Source organism: Magnolia sinica, chromosome 4 (genome assembly GCF_029962835.1).
Source record: "Magnolia sinica isolate HGM2019 chromosome 4, MsV1, whole genome shotgun sequence".
Taxonomy (NCBI): Eukaryota; Viridiplantae; Streptophyta; class Magnoliopsida; order Magnoliales; family Magnoliaceae; genus Magnolia; species Magnolia sinica.
In genome coordinates this window covers 109,217,229-109,227,601 of record NC_080576.1, presented here as the reverse complement: position 1 = coordinate 109,227,601, position 10,373 = coordinate 109,217,229, and the positions used below count along the sequence as shown (strand labels likewise).

At 41.1% G+C, this 10,373-nt stretch overlaps 1 non-coding gene across 1 annotated transcript; it reads right to left on the bottom strand.

Annotated features, from left to right (window-relative positions):
- Positions 1–2,769: 2,769 nt before the first annotated feature.
- Positions 2,770–2,860, bottom strand: TRNAY-GUA (transfer RNA tyrosine (anticodon GUA)). Its single transcript is given in 2 exon segments — positions 2,770–2,805; positions 2,824–2,860. It is a non-coding gene; the product is annotated as a tRNA-Tyr (tRNA).
- Between the last annotated feature and the right edge of the window lie 7,513 nt (positions 2,861–10,373).

Genomic DNA, 10,373 nt, shown 5'->3' with positions numbered 1-10,373 from the left:
TATGGTCCACTTGAGCCTTGGATCTACAACATTTGTAGGTTTATATTCTAACTAAAATGATGTGGAAAAATGGATAAACAAAGTGGATAAAACTCATACATCATGGTGGGACCCATTAAGCCCCAGCCTGGATAGGTGGAGGCAGCTGGACACAATCAGCTTCCTTAAAGAAAATGCTCTTTTCAAAATGAATAACTACATAAATGAAAGCAGCTTTTTTTCCATCTTTTATTATTACCGGAAAAGATGTTATATTTGTGTAAAACATTTTCTTTTTCACGATTACTTTTAAGGTCCATTAATAATTTTAAAACATGATGAGATCCAAAATGGCTTGCGGTGCATGCTCTACCAAAAAGAGAAGGCATAATAATATCTTTTCCATGGTCAGTTTTTGAGTTTCATTAATAGCTTTGGACCATGCTGATTGATGAGATTGCAGTGCATGGTGATGCGAAGGGAAGATGTGTTGTGGGCATGATGTGATTGTTATACTAGGTTTATAACATAGCTTCATGGGTGGTGTAGGTCGACAAGAAAATGCTTAGAAAATCCTTTTTGAGTGCCATTGAAGGAAGCAGCCCATGGTTTTGGACGAGAAATGGTTAGAAGAAATTAAAAATAGTCATCCAATAATAGTAACTTATATTGTTGATAGAGGTAGACATCGAGTCAAGTCGGACCAGATTGGATCCACCTCGACTCGGTCTGAAACTTTCAATGCATGATCCGAACTCGATCCGATCCGGGACCGAGTCCTGGTCCTTGGACTCGATCCGATCTGGTGCACTACTGGCCTGACCCGTACTGAGTCTGACTCGGTCAGGGAAACCGAGTCGGATCGGGTTGGGTATGGTTCGAATCGAATCTTCTTCTTTTTTTTACAGTGTGGTCCACTTGATCTTTATATCTGTCTTATTTTTTGACTAAGGCCTTAAGATGAGCCCACCAAATGGATGAACGGTTTGGATATAACACATACCTCATAATGGGACCCACATAACTTGCTGACGTCAATACACAAGCATCTACACCCTGCAGTTCACTTCTCGTTCAAAAGTTGGGTGACGTCATGGGTTACCCTCCATTAAAATATTAATAATCATTTTTTGAGCCCATTGAGTGTGATTCACAAATCCAGACCATCCATTATGTGTGCCCACTTAAATGAGGGGTCATACCAAGTTTTAGATGCATGCAATTTTTATGTGGGCCCCACCAAGTTCTTTTATATGTTTCAGGAATATCTTCACATGATTTTAGATGGAATGGCCCACCTGAGTTCCATATACAACTGATTTTTAGGATATTCCATAAATTAAAGGGGACCCATCAAATGCACGGTATTGATGTTAGACATGCATCACGGCGGGGCCCACACAGCTCGACCTTGGGGAAAGTTCTCATGAGCTTGACTGCATTGAAATTTGAAGGGGACTAATTGGTTACTCCCCCTGGCAGCTTGGCAAGCTCGGTGCTCAATGCACCTCAAGCCATGCACTGCCTGAGAGGAGAGGATTAATTCATTACTCCCCTCGCCACTGGCCAATGGCTGGTGGTCAGTGCTCTCTGGACCCCACCATGATGTATTTATTTCATCCATGCTGTCCATCTATTTTTCTATATCATTTTATGGTATTAAAAAAAATAAGGTATATCCTAATCTCAAGTGAACAACATTACAGGAAACAATGTTAAATAAATATTGTGCGGATTGGATCCAATCGAATCGGATCAGTCCGGATTGGCCACTGATCCGAATTCGACTCGATGTACGGTCGGATTTGAGTGAGCCTACTCGATCTGACCCGATCTAGGCTATCAATTCAGTTCGAATTGGGTTGGATCTACCAGATCGGGTCAAACATGCCCAGCTCTAATTACTGATCAGGAAGGTAAGTGCTTGAGCCAGACCAAATCGTCTTTTGGCATGACTAAGGGTAGGCCTAATTAGGGGTGTACATGAACCAAGCTAGCTCGGTCAACTCGCTCGACTCGGCTCGAAAAAGCTTGATTTGGCTCAGTTCAAAACTGAGTTCGATTCGAGTCGAGCTTGAAACTGAGTTCGAGTTGGCCCGAGCTCAACTCAACTCGGTTCGACATATAGCTCGAACTCGGCACGACTCGATTAGGTACTATAATAATAATAATAATAATAATAATAATAGTAATAATAATAATAACTCTAAATCTCTACTTTATCCTTTTTCCTTTTAAAAAAAAAAAACAACTCTACCCACCCAATCAGTGACCCTACAGCCTCTCTCCCTCTCTACTAGCCCCTCTCTCTCTCCTCTCTCTCTCTCTGGTCATCTACTCGAAAGCTCGAGCAGAGCTCGAACTGGTCCGATCTGCTGACTAAGTTGAGTCGAGCTGGACACGGTGGCTCGGTCACCAAGCCAAGCCAAACATGAGTTGGATGTGTCCGCTGACCAAGCCGAGTCAAGCTGACGCCAGTTCGACTGGTGTACACCCCTGGGCCTAATGTACGTTGGCTTGCATTAACCTGAAAATAGACTTAGCTTGGAGTGGGCTAAACGATTCTATGGTGGGCCAGACCTCGAAGCCGATGGGCCAATCTGGCCAACTGCTAAACCCCCCTGGCGGCTGACAAATTGAGGAAATATGTGCCCAGTGTGGACCATGTTTGAACTATCTGGACCATCAATCCAGTGATTGTGGACTATGTTTGACCTATCTGTGGCATCAATCCAGTGAGCCCCACCCAATTTTTTGGTAAGATAAAACAAAAAAAAAAAAAAACAAAATTCCGACCTGCCGGATTCGAACCAGCGACCTAAGGATGTCTACTGAAATTCTCCACTACAGTCCTCCGCTCTACCAACTGAGCTAAGGTCGGTTTGCTTGTACTTTACATGTACAATTGAATCTGGATCCTTGTTGTACTTTTTTTTTTTTTTTAATCTCTGTTGTCCATTTCCACGCCACCAATCGTAGGGTTAGGATTGTCCGAGGAGGGGACTTTGGGCGGCGCATAGTCCATCCACTGTGGGCCCAAAAGAGAAAGGTCTATATTGCTGAGAGCGCATTAGGTGAGATGCCCGATCCACCGAGGTGGGTGGGATCCCTGACTGTGGGGCTCACAGTGATGTATATGCCTTAATCCACACCGTCCAACCGTTTTAAAAGCTCATCATAGGGCATGATCTCAAAATTTAAGAAGATCCAAATCTTATGTGGACCATACGACAGGAAAGAGTAGTGATTGAATCCCCACCACTAAAAACTTCATAGGGGCCACCGGAATGTTTATTTTCCATCCAACCGTTGATAAGGTCACAAAAATCTGGATGAAGACAACATACAAATATCTGCTTGATCCAAAACTTTTGTGGCCCATGAGAAGTTTTTAATGGTCGATTAGCACTGTTTCCTGCATTATGGTCCACCTGACATTTGGATCTTCTTCATATTTTGGATCATGCCCTAAAATGAGCTTTCAATACGGATGAACGGCGTGGATATAGTCACATACATCACAATGAGCCCCACAGTCAAGGGTCCCACCCACCTTGGTGGATCGTGGGTCTCACCTAATCCGCTCCCTAGATTTTTAACCAAGTTTCACACTTTTACAAAACCCATGGTACTCCTCTCGAGTATATGAATCAGCTCGAGTGGGGTCCATCAGTCACTGATGTAAGATTCTGATCTGATGCCACCCCTCATGGATGAACCATCCTTCAAATCTCCCAGATCTGAGAACCCCAGATACCAATCTCAGCCCTCTTTTCAGCTGAGCTAGAGTGCTCATCTATTTCTCTTATTAGCCGTCTATTTGCTGGCCATAAATTGCATAGTTAGCATCCCTTTAGCAAGTAGATTTTTGGGGCATGATTCATGTCAAGATAGAGCCTAAGAAATTGACGGTCTGGATTACTAAGCCAGAGGCAAAATTTTCGATTCATGGGGTCTGGATTTTACCCAGCCCAACCCAACCTGACCTAACCAAAGTTCCATTAGGCTTGAGAAGTCAATACCTCAGGTTGGGCTTGGGTTGGGTCGGGTCTTAGCCTGAATACTCTCAAGGCCAGGTTGTGCATATGTTTGACCCTGACCCACCCCCCAAAAGTAAGTTTTAGCAAGTGGGGATTTGATCAGATGGCTAGGATCATTCTCAGTCGTGTAGTTTTAAGGAGTGGGCCATCTGCAATGTGGACCATTAGAGTGGTTGAAGTGGGTGATGATCATTTGGGAAAATTTCTCTTTCCATCATCCATCAAAACCATTGATTCTTACTGTCAAAAGGCCAGGCTGCTCCATCGGTATCTGATGATCCACATGGTCCACCTTTAGCAATTTTGGGCACATGGATGGGCCTAATTAGTAAATTTAGTGGGCCAAATTTTAAAATTGCCAACAAATGGCTGAGATGTATTGGAATGAGGCATGAATGTCAACGAAATCAATATATGGCCCAGGCGAGGCAGGAATTTCTAATTAAGTGGGTGAGACCAGGCCTTACTTTAAGGGCCAATAAATAGATGGGCCAAACGGGGCCCACCCCAACATGTTTCCCATTGACTAGTTTTGCAAGTTAAATGCAGTCAACTCTTCTTTACCTGTGACATTCATCTATGGCCACTAATCAAATAGGATCATCTAATCTATGTGATTTTCCTCCATTACCTAATCTATAGTGAGGTCCACTGGATGAATGGCCTAGATCACTCTGATGTTACTAAAGATTACAAACACTTTCTTTATGGAGCCTCTTAATTCCCATCATCCCTTGCCATTAGACATAGGTTCAAGTCCAATAATTTCATGCACATTCATGTCCAACGCCTGACAGAAAATGTCCATTTCTATCTTGACTTTTGAGCGTTCATTAGATCGGTTTGATCCAAATCCCAAGGTCAGCTCATGTGGGGCCCACCACTAGAATGGAACACCTACGAGACCAAATTGATTACTGAGCTCCCTAACGTCCAAATTAGGTGCCAGTGATTGCACCCAAAACAACTGGTCATGGGCGCTATATTTTAGGCCTTGACATTGTCTCTTAGCAATGTATATGTCAAATCAGACAAGTGGGGCCCATGGTTCGGTCATCTTGATCATAGCTGTTGGACCCCACCATGGATGGTCCATGGATCAAGAATATTTTTTTAGGACAATCTTAGTTTTTTTAAATTTGCAGCCCACAAGAAAAATAAATAAAGGAACAGACCGCATCAAACTGGCACGGATATTTAAATCTTGGAGATTTATTGGGCATGGTCAATCCACATAGGGATGTAAATGACCAATGGTATGGATTCCCAAAATATTGGGACCCACTTCTTAGAATTGAAAATGGGTCAATCATGCAATCACACCGGTTCAATGTATATGAATATGATACAGAGAAAATGACAACAATAATGACTTAGTCCAATGCCCAACTAACCAAAAGATATTTGCTCACCATGGCTTTGACCCATTCAGAATTTCACCTGTAATCCTTATCCAGCATCATGATAATGATCTACGATTATGATTGGCTAGAGCAGGATAGGTGAGGGTCCCATCACCATTTTCAGTAGGTTTATTAAAATCAGTCGGACCATAGTCCGTTGGTCAATCAAACCACCATTTTACTAAAGAAAATGGACAGTTTAAAGACACTGTGTAAGTAGTTCAGAAAAAATAAACATGTGTAGAGGTGGCCTTATAGAGCCAGACAAGGGTAGAGGCTTGTTCAATTCATTTAGGGCTAGGACCAGGACATTACCTTTTTAGTCCAATTAGGGCTACTGCCAGGCCAAGGCCAGGGGTCAAGGGATCATCCGACCCCTACAAAAATAGAGCTTGCACCCCGAACTAGGCGGAAGGACCGAGCCCAAGTTTGAAATCTAGGACGGGTGCATGGGCATGGGCTTGGTCATATCATCAAGTGGGCGCACCTGGCATTTTCAGCCCAATCGAAACCAAGGCCAAGGCTTCAAGGCTGGGCTAAAGCCAAACATAGTTAGGCCGGACCACGCCCCTTGCTGACAATGGCATGATGTCCTAGTTACCCAATAGAAGTTGATGATGATGATGATGATGCAACTAAGTGACATAGGGATGGATGTGATGCGGTTGAGCACCATCTTCTTCAAGGATAACTAATTTGAATTTGCGGAGTTTTTCTGCACTCCTCAAATAAATTACTCGAATCCATGAGGGAAGGAAATAGAAGATAATTTCTAATAATTTTGAAAATAAATTGATTGATAATATACACGAGTTTAGAATCCTTTAAATAGTGATACCAATCATAAGAAGAAGTTTCATAATCAAAGTCTTTAAAATCATGACTTACAATTTATAGATAATCATGATATCAACTAAAGGTCATGATTTTCATTATTAAAAAAAAAAAAGTAAGGGTCCAATTTGGTCCAATCACGTTATTTTCCTAATTTTTCTAAACCCTTTTTTATATTAGGCACAACTTACAAAATTCAATGGATTAAAAGTTATAATTGAACTAAATATAAATAATAAAAACAAAATTAATATGAATTTTCAACTATCAATATTACAAAATCTCGCAAATTCAATGTTGGCACCAGGTATAGGGTTGGTTGGCTAAAGTAGCTTTTTCTACCGAAGATCATAAATGGTAAGTCGAATAACTCACTCCGATTTGCTAGATGTGTTAAGTTTTGACGGTCCAGATCACTTTCACCTACAAACGGGCTTTCTCTGGTAGATCTTGGCCATGAAATTGTCGGTGACCCACTCTCCCTCACTAAAAAAGGACACGTGGGGCCCATTTTGACTAGAGATTCTCCATAAGATGTGGACAGGTCACTAGCGTACATGGGCCATGTCTAAAATTTCAAGTGGGTTTGTTAGGTGGTCACATCCATGCATGGCATGGCAGGAAAGGGGACAGCTCTACCAGCTCCCACACCCTTCATGTGATACCAGACAGGCACAATCCTCACCCACGTGTCCTTTGTGTACATAATTCCAAATGGACCCCACAACCTCCAAGAAGATGCCAAGCCGTTGACTGTAGGATACAAAACCCATGACATCCTAGACATACGAAGGTGGCTGACTAACCTGCGCACCCTCTGTCCTTTGCAAGCTGTCTAACGAGTCCACCAGTCAACCAACCCTCTGTCCTTTCTAGGGTTCCCAACCTCTCATCCAATCGAGAAGTCAAACCAAATCAAACAAATCTTCCCTGACTTCACTCGCCCACTGCATTTCACATTCAGAGCACTTGTCCAAAGGAATTTGTATGACCCGAGGATGTTCACAGCATACTCGAGTTTTTTGGTTTTATACGAGTTTGGCCGGTACCCTACTAACGGTGATCATTGCCCTGAGAGCTCCTCAATTAGACAATCCTAACCTTTCAATTTATCTGATTATAGATGTTAAGCAAGAGAATTGAATTAACATAGGTGTTTCAGATCTTCCAATCAAGGAGATTTTTAAGGCATGGTCCATCCAGACATATTAATTATCTAGATTAAGGGTGCAACTTGGCAACTTTAGGTTATGTATTATATGGGAATTATTTAAAATATTCTTTAAAATGGGAAATTGAGCCGTTGAGTATCATGGCCCAATGTCTGAGTCAGCCTGATCAACTGAACATTGAGTTGAGATTATCACATTGGTCAAGCCAAGTAACAGGCACCCAACAACAGATCAAACATGCCCCGAAACCCCAATACATGCTCTACCCCACCCGATCAAGTATTATAGGAATAGTCAATCTAGGTATTGATCCAATCAATGAGTTCAAATATAGATGGTTAACTTAGCCACTCACTTAGAGAAGACAGGCGATGATGATCGATCACATCCTAAAGAAGAGAAAAATGAAGAACGAACTTATGAAGGAAAAACGTGCATATAAAATTGTTACTCCTGAAATTCAAAGATGGAATCTTCTGTTAAGATATCACGTTAAATAACCATTTGCCCTAAAAGCTTAAGTTGTCAATAGAATTCAACGTTTTACATTGCATGCTTCTAGTCATTATGGAAGCATGCAATGTAATACTAGGGTGGTCATGACACTATAATGTTGACTCTATCTAAAGAGGCAAAGATAATGTCTGTACTTATTCAATCATGGGAAGAATATTATCATTACACTTATGAGTAAGCAAATCGACTCGGAGCTTCGTAAAGAAGTAATCTTTTCTATTGGTAGATGGTATAGAACCTATGATTAATATAAGAAAATTAGCACCATTGAAGACAAGACTTTAAAAAATAAATAAATAAACATTTCACTAAATAGATTGCTGCCTAACAAGCATAGGCATTTCAAATGCTTTAAAGTGTTCCAATAAAGTGACTAGAGTAGTTACTAGTGGGAGCATGTTATAATTGAAAAGGACAAGAAGATCGGACCATATCACTCACAATTCAATTTCAAACATTGCTCTTGGGATTCGAAGATAAGACCGTTTGGTTCTGATACTATATTAAATAACCAGTTACTCTAAAAGCTTGAGCCGTCATAGAATGATGTTACAATATATATCAAGGGACTTTAACACTCACTCACATATGCGAGGTGGAACTCTACACGAGAACATACTAGGTAAGGGCGGAGAAACACTCACGACTCACACCATAAATGATACCCCATGGGAGAATATATTATAGAGGTATATTTGTTGCTCCCGAGATTCTAACACAAGACTTTCCGCTCTAAAAGCCATGACATTACATATTTATTTGAGTATTGTGCACCAACAAGTCATACGTAATCACTAATTAACTTGAAGATAAGTTCTCTTCAAGTGAAATGTATTGATGTTGGACAGGTGAAAGACGACTCAATGGATGATCAAGAAGGAGTCGCCCCGACTAGTAAAAAAAATGGCTTGAACATGCACAATAGCATTAAACAAGTATAATTTTACAACCAGTTATATATTTCATATGTATAATATATCATTAAAAAGTCACTGACAAACCTTACGCCCTACCCAATAACCTTGATTTATTGGCCTCCAAAAATAACTTTACAAAAATAGTAAATCTATTGGGAGACTTACACAAAACTTTAGGATCTAGCCTTCCAAAACAAACCAGAATTATGAGATAATAGAGCAATGAAATAAATTAAAGCATAAACCACACCACACAAGAGATTTTTACGTGAAAAATCCTCAAAGAGGTAAAAACCACAGGACCTCGTCCAAATCAACAATACACTATGAAGTAGAACGTTACAGCTTTCTTCACTCACGTAGGAGTGGATAAACAATAAGAGAATAAAAGAAAAACGGACAGATCTCACTGATTGCGAGGACGTAGAAGCACTGAGATATAGTAGATCACCTTTACGAGCATAACTTCTCTTCCACAAGCTTCCTCTCTCTCTCTCTGACACCTTTGATAGCCCTACACCCTTTGGCAAACCCTTGTAAAACTTTAGGAAACCCTCTTGCATTACCTCTTACATACCCTAGAAAACCCTAGGGACCTCTTATTTATAGTTTAAAAAATCTTTCGCACCCTTGCGAAAGCCACCTCAAAATTTTACATCTCGCACAAAATCGAACTCAAAACTACGTAACCAAGATTGGTCGAACAAACTGCAGGACTGATCGAGCATAGTTGACTCGATTGGTCAAGCCGGCCCTCGACTGGTCGAGCACTTTTCACTCGACCAGTCGAGCAGTGCTCTCGATTAGTCGAGTAGTGCGGTGATTCCACTGTATGTGGCATCCGCACCGCACCTCATCTCTTCTAACATGAGGAAGAAAACCCCATCACAATCTTCATAAATTCAAGGGTTGTTTTTAACAAGAAGATTGTAATCTTTTTCCTTCTATCATGCATCAGCAATGTCACAACCCTAACTTGGATTTAGCAGGGATGGGTCTTCGTCCAAATTTCAGAACCAATTCTTAAGTGGGCGGGGGCAGTCCTCCAAACCTAACCCAACCCACTTGCATTCAAAATTCCTATAAGAGGACGTGTTAAGAGTATAAGAAGAGATGATTAGATGGAGTTAAATGTCACCATTAAAACGCTATAAAGAATACAAACCAAATCATGCTTTTTAAAAGCGATTGACTATTGCTTCAGTTGGTTTCACTTCACTTTAGGCTCTTAGCTCATCCAAAACCGCAAGAGAGTCAAGACAAATATTATAATGAAAACAAGATCAGGTATGGCATTTCATACAAAAAATACTATTTTGAGACGTGAGAATGTTATACTCGCAGCAGTGAATTCCTATTCTTTTCCACGTGTAAAACATCCGAGACTATTTTGAATGGCCCACCTTGTACCCAAAATTCAAGTTGGCCCACTGATCGGATGGACGGCACTGCTCAATTGGATGTGGACCATTACTGTCCACCTTCTTGATAAGCAGATTGGCTGGCGTTTGG